This window comes from Pogoniulus pusillus, chromosome 8, assembly GCF_015220805.1.
Source record: "Pogoniulus pusillus isolate bPogPus1 chromosome 8, bPogPus1.pri, whole genome shotgun sequence".
Taxonomy (NCBI): Eukaryota; Metazoa; Chordata; class Aves; order Piciformes; family Lybiidae; genus Pogoniulus; species Pogoniulus pusillus.
Genome location: NC_087271.1, coordinates 39529062 through 39555534, shown reverse-complemented (window position 1 = coordinate 39555534; position 26473 = coordinate 39529062). Strand labels below are relative to the sequence as shown.

Sequence of the window (26473 nt, the reverse complement as noted above, 5' to 3'; positions counted from 1 at the left end):
CAGAGCTGTTGAGGGCAGCATAGCTGGACATGTGAAATGGCTGTCGCCACGCTGCAGTAGTGAGTCACCCACTTTTCACTGTGCACCCTGTATATCCAATTACAAAAACTGAATTACATGCAGTAATTTGAACTTCCAGTCTGTTTCTCCTCTGCAATTTAATAAATGCCTTTGTGCTCACAAATGCATTAAAAGTGAAATTGAAAGTGGTTTATATGACGCAGAAAATACTTCAGCATTCATTTATGCCAGCCTGAAGCCCAGACACACTATGTGGTATCTTCCTACCTCTTCATGCCATGCATACTGTACAGCAAAAAGCACTCTAAAAATACTGATAAAAAGACTTATCACACTCAAAGAATGAAAATGTCTAGACAAAGCAGGGTCTGCTGTCCTCAGTGAGTCTGAGCTTTTCTGCAAATTCACCCAAGGCTGTATTTGATGATCATTCCATTACAGTCACTGACCTATAAAACCCCGACGTGGAGGGCAGCTCGATGGAGATGAGCAAGGGCAACGTGCTCATGGAGCTCCAGTAATAATGCAGGGTGCGACAGACCACAGCTGTGGCAAAGAAGCTGACTTTATCACAGCACAAAAGGGACCAGAGAGTGCCCTTTGTTTTAGATAAACAGCTTTGTCAGTTGAGCAGATCAACTGACTATGTCACAGTTGAGTGAATCAATGCGTGGTGTAAATGTTTCTTCCTGAGTTCATTAAAAAATGTGACTATCCTCTGAGTTAGCTAGACCAGTATGGGGGAGGGAATACGAGGCCCAGGCCAACAGAGTACAAACACTAAGCAACTAACAAAGGCACTTCAAAGAGAGCAACATGCTTGAGACGGCTTCAACACATGCAGTCCTTCCTGGCGACTGGGGAAGCCCAACGTGGCCACTGATTATATCCTAGAGACCAGTACTGGGGATCACACTGGTACAGCATTTGAACTGTATATTGCAATTGCTATATTTAGCTTAGTTAACTCGTGCTCAGAGTGTATTTTGTACCATTCTACTGAATCAGAAATATTCTGTAACATCCACTACCTTCAAACAGGAAATTTCATCTCAAACATTACAGTCTCCATCTGCAAAATATCTAAAGAACCTAGACAGAATACTGGACTCTGACTGGTGCCTAACAAGATACCTAAGCCTGACTCCCTTTCACAGCAAAATCCTGGGGTACTCCTTTCCCAGCTTGGCTCAAACACTATCCTGAAAATAAACTGTACAAACGGCACTTTAAAAGACAACCCTAAAATTACATTTAAAAGTTCCTGTCCAGAACAGGACAAAAGCTTTGAGGAAATTTAGCTGCTGTGCAATTTCATCAATGGCTCAGAATCACCGTGACCAACATCTTCTTTGGTCTTATTCACATCATCAATACAAAATATCATTTGTTTTGATCACACATCCCCATGAAGGACACAGAATTGCCATGCGTGAAGTACGATCAGCTATGAGTTCAGAATCACTACCAAAGGCTTTGGGGACCAAAGAACAGCAAGAACCAAAAAAATCCAACCCAGTCCCAGATACAACCAACCTGAGCTGCTGGATCTTGTGGAACTTTCATTGGTAGCTTGATAAGGAGCACAGAAAAAGTAATTTCATTCTAAACAAGGAAAAAAAAGTGTATTGAGCTTCATTGAATCTTCACTCCCCCTCAGGTAGTACAGCCTACCTAGGTTCAACCACTCCACACTAGGCATTCAAGACATGCAGTGAAATCTTGAAGTCACTGATTAAATTATAGTTCTGGATCTGAACCTACTGATTACTCATTAAATACACATTTTTTCCCTCAGTGCTTGGCACTTTCTAGATTAACACTGTTTTCAACAACTGAACACAAGGTTCAATGAAACAGGAGCAAGTTCTTCAAGCAACTGTTGTATTCACCTCAGACACACCCAGTCGCATCCTTCTGTCTGGAAGTGCTTTGTGGAACCGCCTCAGTATCTTGCATGCCTCACTGCCCTTTTGATCAGAACTTGTTAAAGAAAGTGGCCAATTAATCTATAGCTCTTTACCGTACAGGGCTACAAGGAGACTCTACTACACAACTGCTCATTCTGTGAATGGTATTTTGTACCTTACGTGAAGAACACCTAGATATGCTTGTGGGTTTGAGTGTTGGGTTCCTGTGTGCCTCTCCTCCTCAGCAGTACGAGGTAAATATCTCTCTGCTAAAGTCACAACAATATGACCAAAACAACCCAAACAATATGGTAGTGTTAAGATGTTGCCACTTTAATACATCCTCCAGGTACTTTTCCCTTAACCTTTACACAATTATGGCATAACTTTTAGATTAATTTTGGGGGGTTGTGTTTTTTGGAGGAATAGAATCTGGATTATATTTTCTTTAGGGTCATCATATAGAACAAGTTGCCTGGAGAAGTGGTCAACACCCCACTGCTGGAAGCATCCCAAATCAGATTGGACAGGTCTGAGAAATTTAATCGAGGTGAAGACATCCCTGGTCACTGCAGGGGGCTTGGACTAGACGACTCTTAAAAGTCTCTCCCAATGAGAACTATTCTATGATTCTAGGTTGTGAGACTCAGTTAACGTTTTGCACCTTGAGCAAGCTGGGGCACAAGAGTTTCTGTGCAGCCAACCCCAGCATAGAAACCTACAAGCACACCTCTGGGTGTTCTGTATCAAGCTGGCAGGTGGCAGCTCTAGATTCTCAACACTCAGCGGTATGACCCTGACTGCACACAAGCTGCCACATGCCCACATCAACTATCTGGAAGTGGCTCAAGGTGCTGCAGGCATCAAGGAAGGTTAAGTAAGGAAGACAGTGTCTTGGCATGCAGGCATTACATCCACCCCCACAAATGAGCATTCACACTGTCTGCCATCAGAGCAGGGGCTGATCGCACACACAGCTCTTCCCTGCAGTTTGATGCATGTGCACCTCAGCACACCCAGAAGAGCAGTGCATGCAAGGACTGTGTTAGCTAAGGCATATACTACCCAATACTGAAGAGAAATTACTCACTGGATGGCTCTCTGTCATCTGCTGTGCAACAGGAAAGATGTGGGAGAGAGCATCAGGCTACACTGTGTGCTAACAACAATCATTATAGGTTCTGCAATGGGAAAAAAGTCCCCCTAAACACATGCTTTAAATCAGTTCTCGGTAAGCATGGTAATATTAAGCAGCAATATAAGATAGCAAAACTGATAAAAATAGAAGCTTCCCCAGTAAAGGTGAAATAAAAGCTCAAGCAACTGAATATGACCCCATCTTCCTGCAGGAAATTCATCACTGAAGATAATCAAATCACTAGAACTTCTCATACTACACAATCTCCAGCCAGATGCATCAATTTTGGCAAAGCATTTGATGCGCTGTGAAGGCTGAAATAAGAGACACTAGAAGATGTGAACAGGGTAAAGACATGACAAATAGAGATAAAGGAGCACAATATTAGAGTAGGAAGCAATTACTAGCAGTTACTAAATACTCAACACCAGTACAAGTATTAGTACTAGATGACCACTGGGAGTTCCCTGTGAACTCAGACCATTCTGGGATTCTATGATATGAACCACGTACTCAATGGAGTTCTGGTCACCTGCCTTCCAAAAGGTTCCATGTAGAAAAAAGATTCCAGGTTTTCTGAAGGCTGGTAGAAGACAGGAGACCTCAGCTTGCTTAGGTTAATGAACTGACATCTACATGAGGGAACATTTGCCATCTTTACATACCAGGAGGGTGAGCCAGGAACATAAATAAAATGTAAACTTATGCTCAAAATCAAAATACAGCAATGGAGTTCTGGAACAGTTTCTGGAAACCAGTAGTAAATGCAAAAAACCCAGAGCTGCTAGAGTTGATACTAGACTACTTCCTGAACAAAGTCATGTCATTTGCTGCCTGCCTCAGCAGCTGAGCACAGCTAACCCAGAAACACAGGCTCTTTTTTCCCTTGGTTTGATTAGTCCTGCTGCAAACTCAAAGCACTTCTATACTTGTACAATTCAACCGAAGTTATGTCACACATCCACTCCTTCCCTAAGCATCTGTTGCACTACAGTCACAATAATATCAGCTGCTTAAGCTCCAAGACAGATGAAACCAGAATCCACAGAAGAGGAAATAGAACAAATAAATATTTTTGTTTGAGAATGAAATTTTAAATTGGGAAGGAAGTTTCATTTAAATATAGTCTTTAATATGGATTTTATCTTCTCTTACCCTAGAAAAGGCTTTACCTGGAAAAACAATTAAGTCAAATTATTATTCCTTTTTAAAATAGCACATCCTACAGAGAACTTTCACTATTATGCGATCGCTTATTCTGGAGAGCAAAATCATCTTATGGGTGATTTTATGCACCCCCACCAAGTTCAGAAGCTAAGAGGAGAGAGGGAAGTAGTACTTAATTAGTGTTTTTTAAATGCTAACACATAGTTACTGTCTCATTCATGTATTACTCAGTTTCCAGCTATCAAGGTCCCTTCTTCAGGATGCTCCAGAAACCAGTGTTCTTTAGTATCAAGAACTCTTACAACTCGTAGCTTCCAAAAATCCCCTAAAATCCAGGAGGATATCTTTGTTTACCAAATGCTATTACAAAAATAAGACTATTAGCTCAGTTTGTAATCAACTTACAATAATGAAGAAGCTCAGCTCAAACTAGGTTTTTACATTAGTCACACATAAATAGGAAGGAGACCCTTACCGTTCTGACCTCCACCAGTCAAACGCCAGCTACACTCAGAGGACTGACTCAGAGATACCGTAGAACGAGCAGCAATTTTTCCCACTAGCATGAGTACACAGCTGCAAGCAGAAGCAGGTCCTGGCCCTCACACAACGCAGGCATGAATCAAGCAGAGGGTAAGAATCATTGCAGGCAACAAATGGAGCAAGCCAAAAATGTGAACATGTGTACATGCTATTTAAGTTTAGCCTGGGGTTGTAAGAGCTTTGCTTTCTTCTAACAAAATGTCCCCCCAGCAGAGTTGGAGCATTAGAAGATGAAATGTAGGTTCACTAAGTAAACAACTTAACTGCTAAGAACTGCAGAAGCTTCTGCTCACAAACAGCTTATAAATTACCAGGTTCCCAGAGCTGTTTTCCTCAGACATCACCTACAAGCCTCTATTCTGTTTTGCAGCAACTTGGAAGGGACTAGGCACAGAAGAATGTTCTATGCCTTTGCATCTGGTTACTATGTTACAGTTGCCGTCAGAACAGACAGAACATCTGAAGTTATGATGCACAGTTTGTTTTTCCTCCCTAACGCCGGTAGGGTAAGCATTAGGGAACCAAATTATTTTAGCACAGAAAGTACATTGGATATAATAAGGTTTTGCCCTCCTCAGCCTCCCTCTCCAGAATTCCTACTGACAGCTTAGGTAGTCTGAGCAACGTTTTTTGAGGAAATCCAGGCTTGCTCAGTCAGGAACAAGATCCCTCCTCATCACTAACACACAAAATAGGAGATCATAAGCTAGAGATGTTTTTAAAAGACAGGAACAACTGATATTTATTTCCACAAAAATAAGTAGAAAGAGGGCAAAGAAAATAAATAGGAATTACTTAGACTGGAAGTAGATACTTTTAATTAGGCAGCATTCTGTAAGCTGGTAAGTTTAGGAATTACTTAGACTGGAAGTAGATACTTTTAATTAGGCAGCATTCTGTAAGCTGGTAAGTTCTCCACAATGGGCTTCCCCAAGACCCCCACCACACAGTCATGTAGCCACCATAGAACAGTTTAGACTGGACAAGACCCTTACAACCAGTAACCCAGCACTGCCAAGTCACCACTAAACTATCTCCATCTCTCTCAGCACCATATCCACATCTCTTTTTAAATTCCTCAAGGAATGCTGCTTCCCTAGGCAACCTGTTCCAGTGCCTGACAACCCTTTCAGTGAAGAAATTGTTCCTAATGTCCAGGTTTACTCCCCTGGTGCAACTAGAGGTTAGTTCCTCTTGTCTTATCACTGCTACTTGGGAGAAGAGATTAACAAAACCTCCTTTCAGGAGTTCTACAGCAAGATCTCCCCCACAGCCTCCCTTTATCCAAGCTGAACAACCTCAGTTCCCTCCACTGCTCCTCAGAGGATTTGTGCTCTGGACCCTTCATCAGCTTTGCTGCTCTTCTCTGAACACACTCCAGAACCTCAATGTCCTATACTTGTAGTAAGGGGTCAACTTAGTATTTGAGGCACTGCCTCACCAGTGCAGAGTACAGGGGGACAATCACCTCTCTAGTCAGCTTTGTTTACAAGAAGTACAGAAGTAAATGATTAATGTTATGTTGACTAACAGATGCTCAGTTTGCAAATTACTTTTTATATGAGTTAGATGTGCAGGCACAAGATCAGTGGAACTATCAAAGGAAGAATACATTTTGAAGAAAGAAGTCATACTTAAGACCAGGCAGCAGTGAAGCACTGAATGCTGCTAGTATAACTTCAGGATCCAAATACTCTTTTTCAGAGGTACTCAGTTTCACAGTTTTTGCTTTGTTTCTGGCTAAAGAATAGGGAATAATTGTTATGGACTGCATCAGCAAGAATATCATAATACACTCACTGGGAAAGGTCTCTAGAAGCTGCCTTTAATTTATTTATTTTTTTAATAAAGATAAGGCAACACTAAAAATTCCCAAAGAAAACAAACCTGAAGACCAGAAAAAGTACTTAGCAATAACATTATTTGGGAAAAGAAATTAAGGAAAATTAGATGTGCAACTGCATGCTGGCAAGTTCAGAAACAGAGATGACAACTGACACCACAATCTTTGTTCCTGTCAGTAGGCTAGAGGAAGCCTGTCACCAACAATCACCACAGCTCGCACACCAAAAGCACATACAAGAAAACACGGTGATGAAAACTGCAACTGAGCACATAGAGCATATGCTCTGTGTAATCCTACACATCACAGTGGATGTAAAGGAACCTCTAATAGCCATACAACTCATCGAATAACCTGCTGTAGGCATTAAGTGCTACAGTCAAAATTATGAACAGTTAAATCAAAACCAACATGATCAAAGCATCCTAGGGCAGATTTTTAACAAGCAAGAGATGACAGAGTGCCAGCTGTTGCTGAGTTGCCTCCAAGTCCACAGAATTCAAGGTCCACTAGACACACCTGCCTCAACTGCACACATTCCTTGGACACTAAACAAAAAAGACTTATATTTAAGGCAAACAAAGTAAAACTCCTCCCACACCAAATTCCTGACTTTCTCGTTCAGGAAGAAGACACAAAATTTTACTGTATTTTTTTTGTGAAGCCATTAGTAGACAATCAGGATCTTTCTTAAACAAGACACACAATATCTTAGTCTGTTCAAAATCCAGCTTTCAGAGAGATAAGTAGAGTCTTTGTCAGTAACACCTCTGATGGCATTCCAACTATGCTCTCCACAATTATTCCTTTCTAACATCAGGCATCGATATGGAAGTTTGCACTGTTGCTATAGAAATGGTGCTAACGGGAAAGAAATACAACAGCATTGAAATTGCCTGTATTTGGTAAGATGATTATGTAGAATTACCAGTCCTTTAGGGAAAACAGCTGGATTTTCTGCCTGTACCACTATCCTCTGCATTTGTTAGTGACAGTGTCTCAAGCTCAGAGTATCCAATTTCTACAAGCAAACTATATACAAATGAGAGGTTGTGGGGTCTCCTTCTATGGAGACTTTCAGGGCCTGACTGGATGTGTTCCTCTGTGATCTGTGTTAGATAGTATTGTCCTGCTCTGGCAGAGGGGTTCGACTCAGTGACCTTCTTGGGTGCCTTCCAACCCCTAACATCCTGTGATCCTGTGAGTTATTCATCCATTTAAGCATCCACAAATTTCCTGTATTTTTCACTCCCTTTGGAAGAACTTCAGTAAATCAGGCATCTATGGAAGAACCTCAGTAAATCAGGCATCTGATGAGAGAGCAAGTAAAGACGCAAATACCAATAGTTTAAAATTCAATCTTTTTCTTCACTCAAGTCCAGCCAGTAACGAGTATCTGCCTAAGAACATGATACAGAAACTGAGCAAATCCAAATTAATTCACACAACAAAGCAAATGGTTATTAGAGACCAGATAAATGTATCAAGGATTTGTCAGCTGATGCAACCAGATGCCAAAGCCCTACTTCAAAGCCCCTGAAACTGGAGACCAAACATACGTTTGCTTCAACTGAAACAATTTAGACTGAACACTTTCATGAAGGACAGTATATTTTGAAGACTTCTTTCTTGTTACCAAAACAGCAGCTAGAGCAGATTGCTCAGAATTTGTCTCTTCAGATACTCAAGGCAGACAGGCATTTATTTAAAGATTTGAAATCCTGTTATACCTACTTTACTACTTGAGCTTTAACAACAGTTGAATCACCAGAAAAACTAAATGGGATTCAGGTAAATGAGAACCCTGCTGGAACTCTCAGCCATGTATCTACATTATTGATGAAAAGATCTGCTCCAGAGAAGGAATGACATAATAAATACCTACAGAGTTTGCAGAACTTCTCTAACTGATGCAGAATACAGTGTTTTCCAGAAGATGTCAAAAAGGCACTGAGGTGTAGCATCAGCATTAACTTCAAGAGTATAAATGGCAAAGCACAAGAATACACCATGCAAAACCATGTGTACACCCCTATCATCAGTAAAAGAAAGCCTCAAATCCTTGTTGCAAAACAGGGAAAAGGACAAACTGAAGGGGAAAGATTAATGATAAAGTTCTTCACAGCACACCAGACAACTTTAACCAGGGATCATGGAAATCAGATTACTCTGCTTCCTAAGAAGGCAGAGGCATGCTATTTTGTTTGTGAGCCTCAAATGAGAAATGCAAAATCATTAACTGCTAAAAAAAGGTGCTGCTATTCTTTTGGTCTGTGCAGGACTTAGTGGCAATATGATCAACAACTCGAAAGAGGAGACCACAAACCTGAACACAGATTCCTTGTATTAAAGAAGGCACAAGATGCACTATGTACACACGATGACGACTGACCTGCATGGTCTGACAGGCACAGAAATATGGTAGACAAGCTAAGTGAGAACACTGAAACAGGTCCAAAACAGAGACAAGTGTTTTCTTCCAGACCTCACAGAAAGCATGGGGAAGTCTGTAATTTTTGTATGCTTTTAGAAGCATGCCAGCTGCTGACTGAATAACAGCATTTGCTCATCTTCTCAGTATTTAGGAGTCAAGTCCAGCTAATTCACCCCACACAAAGATTCCAGATTTTTAAGGTTATTCCAACACTATGGCCTCAGCAGAGTAAGTTCACATGTGATATCCCATCCAAATTCTACTTGGCTATTTGAGATACTCAGTGGATAACTGGATAATTATTACTTAAATATCTCCTTCAGCTTATCAAAAGCAACTGTCCATTTCTGACAAATTAATGGATGCATGCATTAAAAAAATAAGTGCAGATATGTGCAAGCTGAATACTTGGGTCCAAGAACAACGACAGAAAGAAAGCCTGCGCACCACATTGCTTCAATGGAGATCCAGAGGACAGTGGTGATTTGAACGCAAATCTACTACTTTACAGCAGATAACACTATTTCTTCTGGAGGAAATCATGCTGTTTAACAGTTCATTTAACTAAAAGAAAATTACATTAATCTTTGTGTTCATCTTTGAACTGATAAAAAGTAAATCTAGAATGCTATAATGCAAGTTCAGAGGATGGCAGGATATCACAATTAGGAATACAAAACCCACTGTTGTGTGACTATATGTTAACTGTATCTCAAAAAAGCTCACAGACTGGCACCTCGAGAACAATCCACTACAAACTGTTACTTCTGTTAGAACTAAAAGCTGAACTCTCTAATCGTAGCACACTGATAAGAAAAGGCTTTGCTTGCCTTCCTCGGATCACCAAACCTATTCCAAAGGAGTAGTGCAAGTCTTGGGAGGATCAATAAGAACAAAAGCACATAGATTCTAAAACACCTACCAGGTGAGCTTTCCTGTCCTCTGGCAATTTCTCGCAGGAAGCTTTGCTGGTGTTCTGCCCTAAATTTTGCACAAAAGTTTTTTTGGTGTTTTGGTTGTTTGGGGTTTTTTTTCCTCCCCTTTCTACAGCGAGGGGATTTTCTGGCTCAGACTAATCAAGAGCAGTAGCTTACACTTAAGCAACAGAGATCAGCTAATGAAATGAAAGCTAATTCTTCACCTCACTTAAATGAAAACACAACACTTCAGGCCCTGCCATGGGTCTCAGTAGTATAAAAAAAAAAGATAAAATCCATCCACCTAAATGAATACACAGCTTGGTCAGGATGAGCAGTTTTGCTGTCACAACCATTCACCTCATCAAATAGGAGGAAAAACACGGGGAAAAAAGGCCATGAATAATAAAAAGAACTAAAAAGCTCTGAGGAACCAGTAGCCTAAGTTACAATTTGGCTGAGGATTTAATGTTGCTTCATTATTGACATTAAACTGTCCTTGTCCTGAGGATACAAGGAAATGTGTCAACATAAGAAATATAGGATAATGCACACCACATAGGGAGCAGCCTTGTTTGAAGCACCAACAAACAGTGCTGAGAAAGCTTTCCCGGGACACTGTGCTGGGATTGCTGGACAAGGACCCCCGTTGCCAGCAGGACATTTTGTTGCCCTGTGGAGGCAAATCACAACCCACCATCTGCCAGATGGAGAACTCTGTTGTGTAGAATTTATGCTTCTAAATTCTGTGCCATTTCAGAATTTTAGTGCCTAATTACAAGTTTAAAACAAATTACCTTGTCACTGAAACACTGCAGCAAGAAATTAATTTATTCCTGGTTCAGAAACTGTGTAAATTTGCAATTCCAGAAGGTATTCTTTGAAAAGATTAAAATTATTAATACAAGATTATTAAAATATACTATACTGTAGTATTTTCAAATGGTTCTATTAAGAAACTGTCTTTGCCATGCCCTGAGCAACGGTGTGGACTAGATGACTTTTTGGTGTCCCCCCTAAATTATTCTGATTATCTACTTTAAAGAAAACTTGAGAGGCAATGAGTATATAATTAAAACTGTGTAGGTTCAGAACAGAAGACATAAACACAAATGTATTGATCAAGCAGAATTAAACCCCATAATCTACTTCACTTCTTGCTCTCCTGACAATGTGAACTTTAGGTATACTTCTGATTCCAAAAGCAGTGGGCACAACAGTATTTAAAAAAGCTTAAGACATGTTCAAACAGATCTCTATCTCCTCTTATTTCCTTCTGGGAAAGTTTGGTAAAATCTGGCTTCAACGCTCCACCAAAAACCTTCTGAAGACTTCATAACAAACACAAAGAAGTCCTGTAGAACACTCACGAGAATGTACTTCTAAATGCATCACTTGAGGCAATGACCTTACAGCATAGGTATGTTCTCCTAGCTGGGAAAAGCAATGGATATTCAGAGCCCAGATGAAGATGTTATTCATGTGATCTCTTCCCTCCAACATTAATGAGCAGCAGAGGCAGACCATCAACCATCAGAGAAAAGTAAGATGGTAAAAAATGCATACACAGGTTCAGAGATAACGAAACCTGTGGCCCCCATAAATAGGAAAGAAAAGCTTTGACCTCTCATGTTGTGGAATCCATACAGCAGGTAACAGCAATCAGCTGGGTTATTGCAGAGGGCAAAAGAGAGGATGTGCACTCATTTCTCCTAGTCCTGCTACATCTTTGGCAAAAGGTTTCATTGTTTTGATACTTGGTGATGCCACAACACTTCAAGGTATCACCACCACGAGAGATTCAATTGATACTTGCCCTTAAGTATTTAGAACAGCTGAACTACGAATGATGCAGTGGAAGAAATGAACACATGAATACATCTTTCTACAGTTTAAAAAGATTATATATTCTAACTAAAGACATTTGAGTGTTACCTTAAAGGCAAGACCATCCATATTATTGAAAAAAACTCAAACCAAACAACAAAATTAATGTCCCTGTTCTATACTATCAGAAAGTGAGTTGCCTCATACCTGCTAAAATGATGTCTCAAAAGCCTATCACTTAGTTGCACTTTGAAATCACTTTCATTTTTGAGTTAGTTTCACGTCCAGCTTGCCAAGTTGGGGAAGGTTCATTTTGGACATTAATGTTACTTAAAGAGAGTTGGCCACATCATAAATAGAGTTTTGGTGCCTTACTGTTGAAATACCACTAAAGCCACTAGCCACAATGTGGGTTACTGTGTTTTTGGCAGGTGGCATAACTTTTTGAACAGTTTTATCACTTAAAAGCTACAATATTTTAATGAGCTACACAACCTTCTCTTCTGCTACCTTCAAGACAGCTAAGAAAAAACCACCTCAGCAAAACCAGCAAATGCAACTAGCAATTTAAATGCTCTATTCATGTAGTGATTTAGAGGATCTTTCCAACCTAAGAATCTATTTTTTCCACAAACAACAAAGTAGAGTTTTTCAGCTAGGTTGCATGAGCCTAATAAACACCATAAATCTGACAGAGCTATCCAACAGCAGCAGAGCAGCTCTACCACAGAAACTGTCACAGAAGCTAGCTCACTCACTGAGGAACGAAGCAAACTCAACATCTACTCATTCCAGGACCCAACAGCACACTCAACCCAGCCCCCTCCAAAAGGAACAATGTGCAAATGGCATCGCCAGCCTAGGTGAGAGACCCCTTTTTGTCTCAGAAGATTCCTGAGTCTGAGGACTGTTACATTAAAAACGCCTCTGCATTAGAGAAGATGCCACTTAAGAATTGTGAAAGACTGCAGGTTTTTTCCTGTAAGCAAAGCACTTCCACCAGTTTTAGGAGAATCATAAAGGCAGCCAAAGATGCAAAGAAATAGGGATCAGGATCAGCCAGTCTAATGATAAGATCATAGCAACACACCCTGCTGCCCTAGGGAAAAAAGATATCCAATTCCATTAATGACCCGGAATGTAATAGGGAAAGATGACACCAGAGGAGGAGACCGGCAACAAAAACTTCAGCTGCTGAAGCCCATCACTTCTTCTCTTCTTCCCTCCCTCACTCCAACAAGTAAAATCAGGATGATATCCATGACACTCGGTACCAGCCCACACAGAAATCTGACACCTAAAAGCAACTCAGAAACTCCGGCACATCCCAAGCCAGCAAAGGGATTTTTTTTTCCTGTTCCCTGGAGAGATCTCACTCTTGCCCATGTCCTTTAACTCCATTACCACCTGATTCTGTTTTTCACTGAAGAGTATCATTTCATAAAAAGAAGGGAAGAAGCAGTAGGTAAAATCATGGAACCTTTTCTTACGTCAGAAAAATAAATGCCAGGGTTTTTTAAAAAAGAAAATAGCTACAGCTGACATTATTGCTCTCAACTTTTCTACGATATACCTTTGTTTACAAATAAGTGAGGGTTTTAACAGAAGCTTTGTGAGCACAAAACCTAAGCAAGACAACTTTCATGTTAGCTACTTGCATTATTTATTAAACAAGCTTCCCTTTTTAGCAGTGTCACTTAACAGAGGCTAACTAGATTTCTGTGTCTTTCCAACTTAGTGTAACACAAATCCAACACACCTCTGAATTATATTACTATGTATATCTGCACAACAGCCTTTGCATTTTCCTAAGCTATCCTTTATAAAAGGCATTTTGGCCTCAGCAATACCCTTTCAATTAATGTCTTTATTGGCTTATAATTGAGTTATGTAATTCAGATCAAGAACTGTTACTCAACAAAATTGTGTCAGCCTCAAATCATTAGCACATACACCTTCATTACTCTAATTCTAAATTTGTTTAAGAATTCACACCATTTCGCATACAGAAGCAGGTGCTGTAAGCTTCTAACTTTGCTCTCACACAGAGAGAGTTTCAGTTTTCTATTGTAAACTGATCAAACTGAACAGGAAAGAACAGGACAAAACAAACCAAGATTTTTGGTAATTTTCTCTGGATACTCTGGCATACTGTCACTTGGAATACTTAAGAGCTTCCCATTGTACACGGTAAAAATAATTCAGAATCATATAACAACAAATATGTCTATACTTCTCTTCCCTCTCCTAAGGAAATTGCCACTGAAAAGAAACTAAAGCAGTTCTGACTGCTGGTCTCCAAGAGAGCTTTTAACACATCTCTAACAATCCCATGTCTCTGAATACAGATATGTATGAATACTTTTATGATAAGTTAGATTACCTTATCTGGAACATGAACTAGGTCCTAATGAAATAGCCTTTCCACTGCTGACAGCTTCAGAAAAGAGCCAAGATTGACTTTTCACAAGTATTAAACACAAGTCACAGCATGCAACACGGTTTGAGTTCTGTCATCACACAGACCCTATCCACATTAAAGGAGAAGTCAGCAAGCTAATTAAGTACAAGGGCAAGCCATTACATGCAGCCACTGAGGATGCCTATCTGCAAGCAGGTTCTTAAAGCACACGAGCTGCTGTTCTTCAAAGGTAAAGTAATACTGTACCTCAAAAGCAGGTTTTCCACTTGTTTCTAAAGAACAGCAGTACATCTGGCACTCACCTTAAGCGAAAACAGTATCAGACCTGCCTTTTTGTTGATCTGGTTACAATTTGTTTAACATTCCTTTAGTAGAATTAAGAGTGAACACTTCAATAGATATCGCCAGTACAGCTGAACAATTTCCACAAATAAAATAACTTTCTGCCAGCATAGCCAAACCTCCACAAGGGTATTAAAAAAAAAGCCAACACAACAAACCCCCAAACCACTCAAGGAATCAGTTTCACAATGTAATTAGATTTGGTACCTTTAGAATATTCACAGCAAAGACCTCTGTCCAACATAACACAAAATGTACTTGTTTAAAGTACCATTAAAAATTATCTGTCAGTGTAACTGGAAATGCCAGGTACTAGACTGCATCAGAAAGAAAGTGCTTGCCCCCTAGAATAAGGAGAAAAGCACTTCAAGCAAGCCATGCCACTAAAAATATCAAAAACTATTATCAAAGACTTATTTGGCAAAATCTGCTCAAAATAAAGGGAGAATAGGTCCAGGCAGCCCTGCAAGACCCAGGTTTTATCTGACTCAAACATCTCAAGTTTCAGTCTGGTCACTGTCCACCACATTCTTGGTTCTCAGAAGCACAGGGTTAGTCGACCTAAGAAGATATCTTGCTAAGCCTTCAGTAATTTTGCACTTTGAGCTCCAGAAAATACTTGAAGATCACCTCAACTACATGGAAGGACTGAACTCAATAGCTTCTACTCTCCTTATGCCTTTCCAGCAAAGTTTGATCAATAAGAATATAAGTATCATTTTAAAGGAACTTACCAGTCAAGCCCAGCAACTAATGCCCAGACTGGTCAGTCTAAAAGTACATAACTACTACCTCAAAAACAGATGAGGTAGCTGCCTCTACACAGGTGTACCTACCAATTGCACACATGAGAAAACTGGCTGGTAATCAAAGACAAGGCTGCTGGCAGAATGGCATGGACTTGTTAGCAATAGCAGCACAGTCCAGGTGCCCTTTAACCATACAGAGAAATTAATTACGTGACAGAGCAGGAGTGGAAATAAAGTGATTATGAGTCATCCACTTCATGTTTTATCAATATACCTCATGATACCAGAGTTACTAATTAGGGACAACACAAAACAGTGATGCATTAATGGGAGAGAGGGAAGTCCAAATCTTTGGGACCATTTCTCTTTTACAGACTTGGCACTTCAACAACTTCTACGCATTTGAAATCCAAAACGTACACCCAAGAAACTGTGCAATGCTGCCAGCATTCTAATGCTTCACACAAGTAAGATGATTGTAGATGCTTTTGGAATCTCTGAAAATACTTTACAGGTTCCTGGATTACATTTTCCTCCATCAGACAAAGGGCTGTTTTACCAAGTTTCCAGTAACACCATCATCCTTCCCAACTCAGTCCACCAGCCTACTGTAAAAGATGCCATGACTGTTAAGTTTAGCTCCATGAAAAAGGTCTTTTCAGAAGTGCCTCAAGGCTTGTATAATGTCTCAAATATTGCTGCCTGAAACCTGAAACTGAGAAGTTTTTCCCAAGTTTCTAGACATGCAGACCCAGCTAGGGATTCAAGATAGAGTTGAGTTTGTGCTCTGACACCAGAAATAAGCACTTAAAGCTCAGATAGAACCAAAGGGCTAACTTAACTGGTCTGAGGAAACTCCAATTTTGTACTTGTCAGTCGTCCCCACTACTAATTGCTTTTTTTCATTCCTTTCTCTGCCATGACACCAACACAAGATTTTGTATGGCTGAAGAATAATCAGTCTGGGGGAGCTATGAAACTGAAAGGTAAGGCAAGAAAAAATAAAAAGCTTAATTTCTTATCTGTGTCAGTTCCCTGATGCAGTTCATTCTACCAGTATTTCTGCCAAAGCAGTGTGTGAGGCAATAAATAAGCTGCCCCACTGCATGCAGGGTCACAAGCCAATTTATTTACAAAGCAATCTAAATTAGTTACAACTGTGGAGGACCTCCACTTTATCAGGCAAGTAACAGAATTAAACATCAATCAGAAGATCAAACTAACAACTCAGTAATAGAGCATGAGGACCAGAAACACAAGCTTTTGAAGAGTTTATATAGTGGACTTTTACATGGATCTAACTGGCCACAAGCCCACCTGTGCTTCCTTGCCTCTTCAGAAAGAAAGTCATCCTTGAAGCTTACAAAGAAAATCTTAGTAAATTTACACTTTCAGCTTTTCATTGGAGTCTTCTGCCTGCCCATCATTAATGTGAGCAGGCTGTATCACAGCAGAAAACACACTTTCTACCAGTCCTGTTTATTCACTTATTGGTTCAACTCCAGTCAGTCTGTGACACCATACCACTTACTCTAAATCTAAATGAAAATATAATATTATAGTTTAGACATTTATCCCAAACCCTGGACACTTTAATAATGTGCTAAAAGCAATTCAATTTACAAATGGCATTAAAATCACTTTTCCAGGAGCTCTGCCAATTTCAGCTAACCATTATTATCTAAGAAATACACCTCCAACTTTTTTTAAAACATCAATATTCCTCTTCCCTAGCACGATCAATCTGAGCCCATCTCAATGAGGACAGCAAATTCCATCATCTCAAAGCTGTTCCTTAATGAATAATGAGGGAGGCACAAATCAAACAGCTTTTAATGCCATACTACTAAAGCAATGGTACAGAGAGTTGATAGTCAGTCCTAGGTCACTTCAAAATTAATTGATCACTGCCAATAGCACAGTTCCATTAAAGAGAAAAAAGAGGTAACACATACATATCCCAAAGCATCAGTGCCACTGAGCCCTACTAAGACAGCTCCAAACCTAGCAAAACCTTCTGCACCACATTTTGTCTCGACATCACTTTAAAATGGACTCACAGCATAAAAGGCAGATATTTCAAGTTTCTCCTTTGCAGCCTCTCTTTGTACTTCTCTGCCACTCTGACCACTTTAGCCCTTGATTCAGCAGTACAAGCAGTGTAAGTGAGGTAAGCTCCAAAACTACTAAATCAGGGAAACTACTCTTTGGCAGAGGACGTCACAGCAATCAGCCTCCTTCTCTGGCATTCCTGCTTATCCCCAGGCACACTGTTCTTCCTTCCTTACCTGACCCATGCTTTTCCAAAGCTACATTTCTTTACGTGCACTAGGAATTGCCACAACAATCCCAGACCAGTGGGAGGAGGGGCAGAGATGACTTCCAGACAAATTCCAGTCAGCTCTAATCAGGTCAAGAGGTCTCAATCTTCTAGTCAGAGATTTTAAAAAACTTCATTTCACTGCCTCAATATGATTGCTAAGAACAACTAATAAATTCGAGTCACCAGAGGGCACTAACACTTCTTCCTAATGGTAAATGCACTCCTTCAATTAGAAAGGCTGATAATTACATCCACATCATCATGTATATTTTATCTGGATTGAACTTCAGCCAGCTTGTTCTAATCCATGTTTAAATCTCAACTACATGCTGATGAGACAGCGAGCTACACTAACTGTTGTGGTCACACTTGCAATGTATGGGGGAGGCTTACAGTCACCCTAGATAGACAACTGAAAACACACCAGGCACATACTCCTCCCAGTTCACTTGCAATCCGACTAAAAAGTGTGTCTGGATGTACACAGAGATCTGAAATTCTGAAACAGGCACCAAAAAGAGGTCACAAGTCCAGCACCTCAAAGAAACAGAATAACTAACAATTCTTAAGAGTTTGCACCAAGATAAATCCTACCACAGGGGACTGCAAGCACTATCTGCCTCCAAGAGAAAAAAGTATAAGATCTCCATTTAACTCTCAAGCAGCAACAGATGCCTTACTCTTACATTTGGCATCAAATCAACTACCATGTTATATGCTTAACCTTTAACAAAGGAGGCTGATCTTTACCACCAGGCAGGTTTTTAAACCACAAATAAGATACACATGAAAGGCGACATGAGCATTTCTTGCTGTTCTGACCCAGCAGCTCATGAGCCTCTGCAAGGTGCACTGCAGCACATCCAGAGATTTTCTGGGGCAGGAAGTCTTGACATGGTGATGCAACCAATACAGACACAATAATCCAAACCAGCTTGACTGGTGCAGCCCTAGGGAAACATGGGCAAGGCTTCCAGGACCTGCAAAGTGCACAGCTGTTTTTTTCCCAGCATTATTGCACTGCAGTTCTACTTAAGCCATCATCCTGGTAGATGGGACTGTAAGACAACAGAAGCAGGGAAGGGAAACTGGGATCCTATCCTTACTTAAGGAAAGGCACACAAGCAGAAAGGAGGCTGTTACTTCTCTTCACTGAGGTTACAGCAATGAAAAAGGTTACACTGACAATAAAGCTGTGACAGCAAGCATTCTGAGAGCACTCTCCAAGTCATCTCCATAGGTTCAAGGAAAACACTACTTGTACCATTTGACAGTCTACAACCCATCTGGAAGCCTGTAGGGAGCTTGGAAAAGACCAGCTGTGAGTGCACTAGAGTTGCACCACCTCAGAACAGTGAGCCCAAGAGAAGAAATATTAACTTTTCATGCATGTCAGGAACACTGCATTTTAAAATATTTAGTACTGGCCCACTGGATTTCCCAGTACTCTATTTCACTATACTATAAGAGTCAATGAATGGGACATTCCTTCCAGACAAACTCTCCTACAAACCGACACATAGACGGGAACGTCTCCTCTTTACTCAGCGCCCAAGTAGCTTCAGCATCCATTATGTACACCATGCTAACTTTTGAAAGTCACAGCAAGAAGCTCCAGTGTTCAGAACACACCACGATGCTGAATGCATTCTCCTCTGCTGTGACTTCAGGACACCCTCTCCTTTTTAACCCTGCTTTCTTTGCTTCACACAGGTCCTCCTGACTGTACAGAGCAGCTGTCACCAGCTCAGCCCAATGCCTGCACTAGGTGGACTCTTTACCTGACATCCCACCATGACTAGAGTTCCACTTTCAGATTCAAAGATTGCATAGCATTGTCCTCTTTCTGCTTGGCACAATACTGGGTGGTACTAGACTGCCCACAGAAAGGGTTCCAATGCCACTTGCCCTGGAGTTCTACAAGGTCTTTAAGGATCTTTGTAAAGAAAAAAGAGTTGCAGTTACATATGCATGTTCTAGGAGATAAAGCACACAGAGAATCTACTCAATGCACCCAACTGGAATATTAATACTGTTTCAGCAGTCTTTTAAGGTGATAAATAAGCAAAACATGAAGCCCACAAAACTTCTGTTCATGCAATAAATACTACAGACATTGGAACATTAAGAAAATTTCTACTGCAGCAGTTACAGGTATTTAAATGGAAGGAAGATTAATAGAAATATTGTCTCATTGCTTGGAAAATGCATTTTAAAGTATCTTCTTTAACAGAGGCTGTGAAACAACACTCAAACCAGAAACACACTGTGCCTTTGATGTCTTCTGTTTTGACAAAATGCAACCGCTTACACTCCCTACCCCTAAAGGAAGTTTTCAACTTCTATTATTTATTGAATGAAAGGAGGAGCCCAAATGACTCAGCTCTGAACAAATATAAAAGAAACTATTAATCCCTAAACTCAGTGAAAAAAAAATAGAGGAAGAATCTGTTAAGATGGAGGAGTGTCATTATCAACTCAGATTTTTTAATATTCAAAGATGTCAAGCAGACTATCATCTTTCTAAAGTTTCAAGCCCATTTCTTACAAACACAGTGAATTCTAAAATCAAAGTTTATACAAGTAACTGAAGCTAAAGTTAGCGGTGTATGTTCATTGTTCACTGGCACTGAGCAGCATCAAAACCAATAAAATATCTAAATATTGGCATTTTCAGTCTACACAGTCACCAGCAAGATGCAAATGTGGAAGGGAAAAAAAGTGCCCAAAAGATTTGTGCACAATAGATTTCAGAGGGGGAAAAAAACCACAACAGAATAACCTCATGACAAGGTTGTCAGTTTTGGGGGTGGGTTTCCCTCCATTAGACTGAAGAATTAAGCATTTCTCATAAAAAAACCAGCAAAATAAATTTCAAGGCAGAAATTTCAGACGGGAGACTCCAAGTGACTGATGTACATCTTCCACACGTTTTTGTGAGCGACTGCTCGTCCCCCGTCTCGGCCACGCCACACTAGCATTCCAGTGCAAAACACATCTCCAGCCCTGTTGGGAGGAATATTTAACTGGAGACTAGCGGGAATGCTCCTTCACACGCAGCCCGAACCCTAAATACAGATGTCACCAGAGGGCACTCTTTCAATTCAAGTGATCCAGATTCGGCAAACTACTGAGCAAGACTGCAGAAACCCACACGCAGGGATGCGCAGAGGTTGTACAAAGGAGTAGTTTTGCTCCTGCAAGAAATTTCCTTTACTAAAAAGAAGAAAAAAAAAGAAAGAGAAGAAAGCCTAAAGAACAAAACCACCAAACATAAGTGAAATTTAATTTCTCCCAGAAACACAAAATATTTTTCAGAGTAACTACAAGCACTGCTAGTAGATAAGTAATTACCAACTTTGATACAGTGGTACTTGGTGGCACCAATTCATTCATTAGCATTCGTGTGGATAATATCATTTCATAGAAGCAGGTCCCAAGCCAGTACAGCTCACATAAAGGCACCTATAGAAGTCACCTGGATGTATTATCACAGACATTAAGCTGCAGAGTAACACATTAAAAAAATGCAGCCATGCTGTCAAGAGAAAGCTCTAAGAAACAACGGATTTTTCTGCTCCCGACTGCTCTGTTTTTGTTCTTGTTTAAGAGAATCAAAAATAAAAAGATTTGCATGAAGATAGTAAAAAGTAGCAGCAGTGTCAGTGGTTTCCAACCTTTGGTCCATGCATTACATCTAATGGGCTGCTGAGAACTAATAAAGACTTTTAGAACCAAAAAAACTCAGCTGGCGAGTTGCAGTTCACAGAAGAAAAATGCAATAGGTTTACATACACACAGATAGCAAAGGTTGCAAACAACTGTTTGATGTGAATAGAAAGCTGAACTCAATTTTGCTTAGGAACAAAACACCACCACAACACCCCTTAAATCAAGTCAGCTGCAGAGACAGGTAGTGATCAGGTAAAAAAAAGACAAAATAATCATTGTACATCCCAGGACACTTTCCAGTCTTGACAGAAACTCCGTAGGCCCACAAAACATGCCATTCCTGCTTATCCACCTATCCCACAGGAAAAAAAATTGCCTCCATCTCTTCCAGCTATCTACGGTAGCAAAGTCCCTTAGTTTTCATAGAAATAGAGGCAAATAAGCGCCGTGCAAAAGCACCTTGTGTCAGTATAAGCCTCTCTCAAGTAGACAAACATACCCACAGACTGTCACCAGGCCAGTAATGCACAGGGATAAGTTACTTCAAACTATTACCTATCACCACCACTCATCTTGGTTTAAAATATATCTACATAATTGCTTTTCCAGTATCTGCTGCCAGGTAAGAAATATGCCAAACGCCGATGTCAAATAAACAGCACCTAGTTGTCCATCCTCGGAAGCAGAGCTCTGTCTACTGTAGGGCAAGGCAGTGCACTCCCCCGTAACGTCCCTCCAGCCGGGGTCGTGCCGCCCTGCCCTTCTTCTCACGGTAGCTCGGCCCCCCGCCACGAGAAGGTGCCCCAGCTCCAGGAAGGGCTGGCTGGATAGCGGTATCTCACGGTATCTCGCAGCCACAGCCGCCGCGCCGCCCCCGCCGCCCCGGCCTCCCTCAGGCCCCACCGCGGCACAGAGCCCGGCGACCCACGCGGCTCTGCCCACGCACACACACAAACAACCCAGGCCGCGGCTACTCCCCCGGGGCCTCTCTGGACACCAAAGAGGGGCTGCTTTTCCTCACATCAGGCCCCTCACGCTGGTAGCGGACTGAGAAATCAATGACTGGAGGCGCACTCCGGGCTGGCTCCACAGCCAGCATCCCTCCATCTTGTCCCGGGGCCCCGGGCAGTGCCGTAGCCCTACACACATGCAAAGACCCCGCACCCACTGACGGGGGAGAGGGCGCTGCCGAGCCGCCAGCCCGATCCGCGGGGGACAGCGCCCCGTTCCCCGCGGCGTCCGTGTGAAGAAACGGGCGACAGGTGGGCGGCGGAGCTCCCAGCTCCGTGAGGAGCCGACCCGCAGCGGGGTGACGGGTGGGGGCCGGGACCCTCCCCGGATCTGGGAGGGGACCGCACGCCTCCAATCCCCGGCCAGCAGCCCTCCAGGGCCCGGCGTGCGAGCCGGGGTTAAGCCTCCTTTCCCTCCTCCTCCGAGGAGCCGGACAATAAGCCCCGCCGCGGATCCCCGCGGAGGCGGGCACGGCGGCTCCCTCCTCCTCTTCTTCCTCCTCCTTCCCGCGACAGCCCAGCTCACCTGCGAGAGGAGGGGGATGGATGAGCGAGGGGCGGGCGAGGACGGGGAAGCCGCTCCGGCTGCTGAAGAGCTGCCGGGTTCCCCTCCGCCGGCGGTCGCTCACCGCCTCCGGGCCGCGCCGCCACACACACACTCATGCACACATTCACTCACACACACAACACACACACATACACACACGCGCGGGATGGGAAGGGGAATGGGGGGTGCCTCCGCTGCCACCGAGCATGCGCACCACCACCCCACCGCGCTCCTCGACCCGCCTCCTCCCGTGTGGCGGAGCGCCGGGGCCGGGCGCGCAGAGCGCCTGCGCCCGCTGGAGGAGCCGGGGAGTTCGCCCGACGCTGAGCCGTGCAGCGAGCGCTCGGGCGGGCTGCTGTACGGTCATCGTACAGTTTCGGGTAGAAAAGACGTTTAGGATCATCGAGTCCAACAGTTACCTATCGCTACCGTGGCTAGTACTAAGCCTGGTCCATCAGCACCACATCTCCCAAGGATGGCGATTCAACCACCTCCCTGGGGAGTCTCGTCCAGGGTTTGAGAACCCTTTCCTTGAAGTTTTCTTGTCATAACATAACATAACAACCTAAAGGTCCCCTGGCAGGACTTGAAGCCGTTTCCTCTTGTCCTCTCTCTGTTATTATTAAGTAGAGCAGACCAAAATCCACCTTTCCAGCCTCATTTCAGGGAGCTGCAGAGACAGAAGTCCCTCAGCCTTTTCTCCAGCGAAGAGCCCCAGTTCCCCCCGGCCGCTTCTCACGGGACCTAGACCTTTTGCCAGCTTATTGCCCTTCTCTGGACCCGTTTACAGCACCACAACATTCTGAGAGAGAGAGAGGGCTAAAACTGAAGGCAGTACTCAAGGCGCGGCCTCACCAATGCCGAGTGCAGGAGCACGACCCCTGCCCTGCAGCTGGCCACACCGTTGCTGGCGGGCGCCAGGCAGCTCCTCGGCCACCTGCGCGCTCAGCCGGCCGCGGGCGAGGTGGCGGCGCGCGCCCTGGCCTCCCGCCTTCTCTCCTTCCACCCTCCCTCAGGGCACGGCGTCGCCGGACGCAGTTGCCTCGGACCCTACCTCTCGGACCCGTCCTCGCCGTTCCCAACTCACTGCCCTCCGCCTCCGCCGCCGCTTCTTCTTGCCGGTGCCTGTCACGAGCGTTGAGTGCGGGCGGCGGCCATGCCCCACCGGGGAAAGCGACAGGAGGAAAGACGGACACCGCTCCGGGAGGTGCCGCGCTCCTTCTTAGCAAAGGCAAGGCAAAAGACTGTCTCAACAAAGCATTATAGTGGTAAGGAATCCATTCGCGGAGAAGGAGCACAGCTGAGGGACTCTCTAGTTTTCTTTCTGCACCTGCGGTCCTTGGGAAGTGGCAGCCCACAGGAGCAACGCAAGGGCTGTCAAGGTGTAGGCCATTTCAGGAGTGGAAGCTCGCAGAAACACACCAGGTTTCTCCACACACACACCTCTGCTCTGCCCAGATCAGGCTTCGGATGGAATACTGTGTCCAGTTCTGGGCTCTCCAGTTCGAGAAGGACAAGGAACTGCTGAAGAGAATCCAGTGGAGAAGCCACTGAGATGCTGGGGGGACTGGAGCATCTACCTTAGGAGGAAGGGCTGAGAGACCTGAGGCTGTTTAGCCTGGAGGAGACTGATTAGAAATACCTGAAGGGTGTCAGGAGGAAGGAGCAGTGGTGTACAGTGACAGGACAAGGGGCAGTGGACACAAACTGGAACCCAGGAGGTTCCATGTAATATCAAAGCAAAAAACACTTCAAGGGTGGCACAGGAATTGACCAGGCTGCACGGAGAGTTGTGGTGTGTCTGGAGGCACTCCAAACCTGCCTAGATGTGCCCCTGGGTTATTTAGGAGATCCTGCTGTAGCAGGGCAGTTGGACTAGATGATCTCCAGAGGTCCCTTCCAACCCCTACCATTCTGTGATTCTGTGATTTTGCAAGAATTGTCATAAAGTCACAGGAGTTGACAATGCTGCTGTCATGAAGACAGGACCTGGCATCATCCACCTTTCCATTTACAACGCCTGCCAGAGAGGCTCCAATCCAGTGAGTTATTACAATAGTTAATAGCATTTATACATATGCAGAAGGCTTTGCAAACAATAGCTAATCTCATTAACTTGTGAATTGAGTTATTTTTATCTTGTCGTGGAATTAAAATTGTTACCACTTCCTTCACATCATTGGGAGAGGGAGTCAGCAATGGAAGTACTTGACTGAACTGGCATACTGAACCAGTGTATCTTGTTTACTAGCTGGTGTACTGAATAACCCATTGCTGTCCCAATATATATAGCCACATGCTATGCATTTTTCATGCATTATACAGCCACCTGCTATGCATAGTGCCTGACTTTATTATTAATAGAGTTGCAGATGGGTGAAAATGTACTTAGCAGGACCCAGAGCATATTTGAGAGGCCCTGATTAAATGAGTGCAGCGGGCTGGAAAGATGGTACTAGCGTGTAAAACCATGATAGGGGAATAAGTCAGGAAGGATATCAGAAACTGTAAGCACAAGCTTGACAGTAAAGCAAAAAGGCATTATCTTTAGGTACAGAGACGTTTCTCTGTGTTAAAGCTCTGTACCTGGAAAGAGAACATTCCTCCCTCTTGTTTTGTTTGGGCTTTTTTTAACCGCGGTAATCTGGCACAGTATCAAACTCATTCTGAACCAGCACAATTGAAAGGAAAATAGAGTGCCAAATGCCATCCTTCTGCAAGGTTTTCAGCAGGTGTGTCTGAATGTAAAGAATGTTTCACCAGATTTGGAACCACAACAACTTTTAACACTGAGGTAAGAAAATACTACAGGAAGAAGAGGGGGAAAAAAAGAAGGAAGGAAGCAGACACCTGAGAAAGGGGAAGAAAAAGTAAATTTGTTAAGCTGCTCTCCTCCACTAAAGCAGGAGACAAACTGTCTTGTAAAACAAGCTTCTTAGCATTTGTTAAGTGGTGGATATAAGGGTTAGGTGACAAATCTTGAAAGATATTTTACAATTATTCTGTTAAGTGTTTGGAGAAAAATGACATAGTTGGTTGTGAGACAGAAACAATGGACCAAAAATGAAGAGAGATGAAATAGGAGAACATGTAGTCCTTCACAGTCATGGTGAAAAGCCAAGGGAGTAAGACAGTTTTAAGGATTTGTTGTAAAAACCCTTTAAAACAATCCAGAAAAAGGTCTGTGTGGAAGGTGATAGGTAGAGGACACAAAATTACAGTTGTAGGGAAGGTTGTGAAGATATTCAGAGCCAACTGTGTAGGGAGATGATGTTGTGACATTCAGTATTGGTAAATAGTCACTAGTATAACACAGTGCACATGGGAGAAAATTTGGTTATACATTGTAGAGGGGTCTAAACCAAAGGTAATAATTTAAGAAACACAACAGGCATCCTAAGCAATGCGTCAGTAGAAATTTCTCCTCAGTGTATCAGTAGAGTCATGCATACAACATGTCAAGATGAGATGTGGAGAAACCCAGCAAGTATTGGCTGTCTTGCCATCATTTCACAGCAAAAAGAATTTGGAAGAATGAGTGGGAAGGAGAATGTACTTTAGAGTGTGGAACTGCAATGCTCAGTTCCACTGAAATGCTGCAGTTTTAC

General features: G+C 42.7%; 1 protein-coding gene across 6 annotated transcripts in view; it reads right to left on the bottom strand.

Moving 5' to 3' along the window:
* Window positions 1-24093, bottom strand: part of RALGPS2 (Ral GEF with PH domain and SH3 binding motif 2) — a 125163-nt gene extending 101070 nt beyond the window's left edge. For 2 of the 6 annotated variants that reach the window (XM_064148139.1, XM_064148140.1), the window contains exons 1-2: window positions 3022-3289; window positions 1558-1626 (exon numbers count right to left, since the gene is read on the bottom strand). The gene's annotated coding sequence lies outside the window, so the exon portion shown is untranslated. Of the gene's footprint in view, window positions 1-1557; window positions 1627-3021; window positions 3290-21970; window positions 22921-23720; window positions 23861-23919 lie in introns of those variants that run through there. The other 4 variants (XM_064148143.1, XM_064148144.1, XM_064148145.1 and 1 more) reach the window with 4 other exon arrangements.
* Window positions 24094-26473: the final 2380 nt, after the last annotated feature.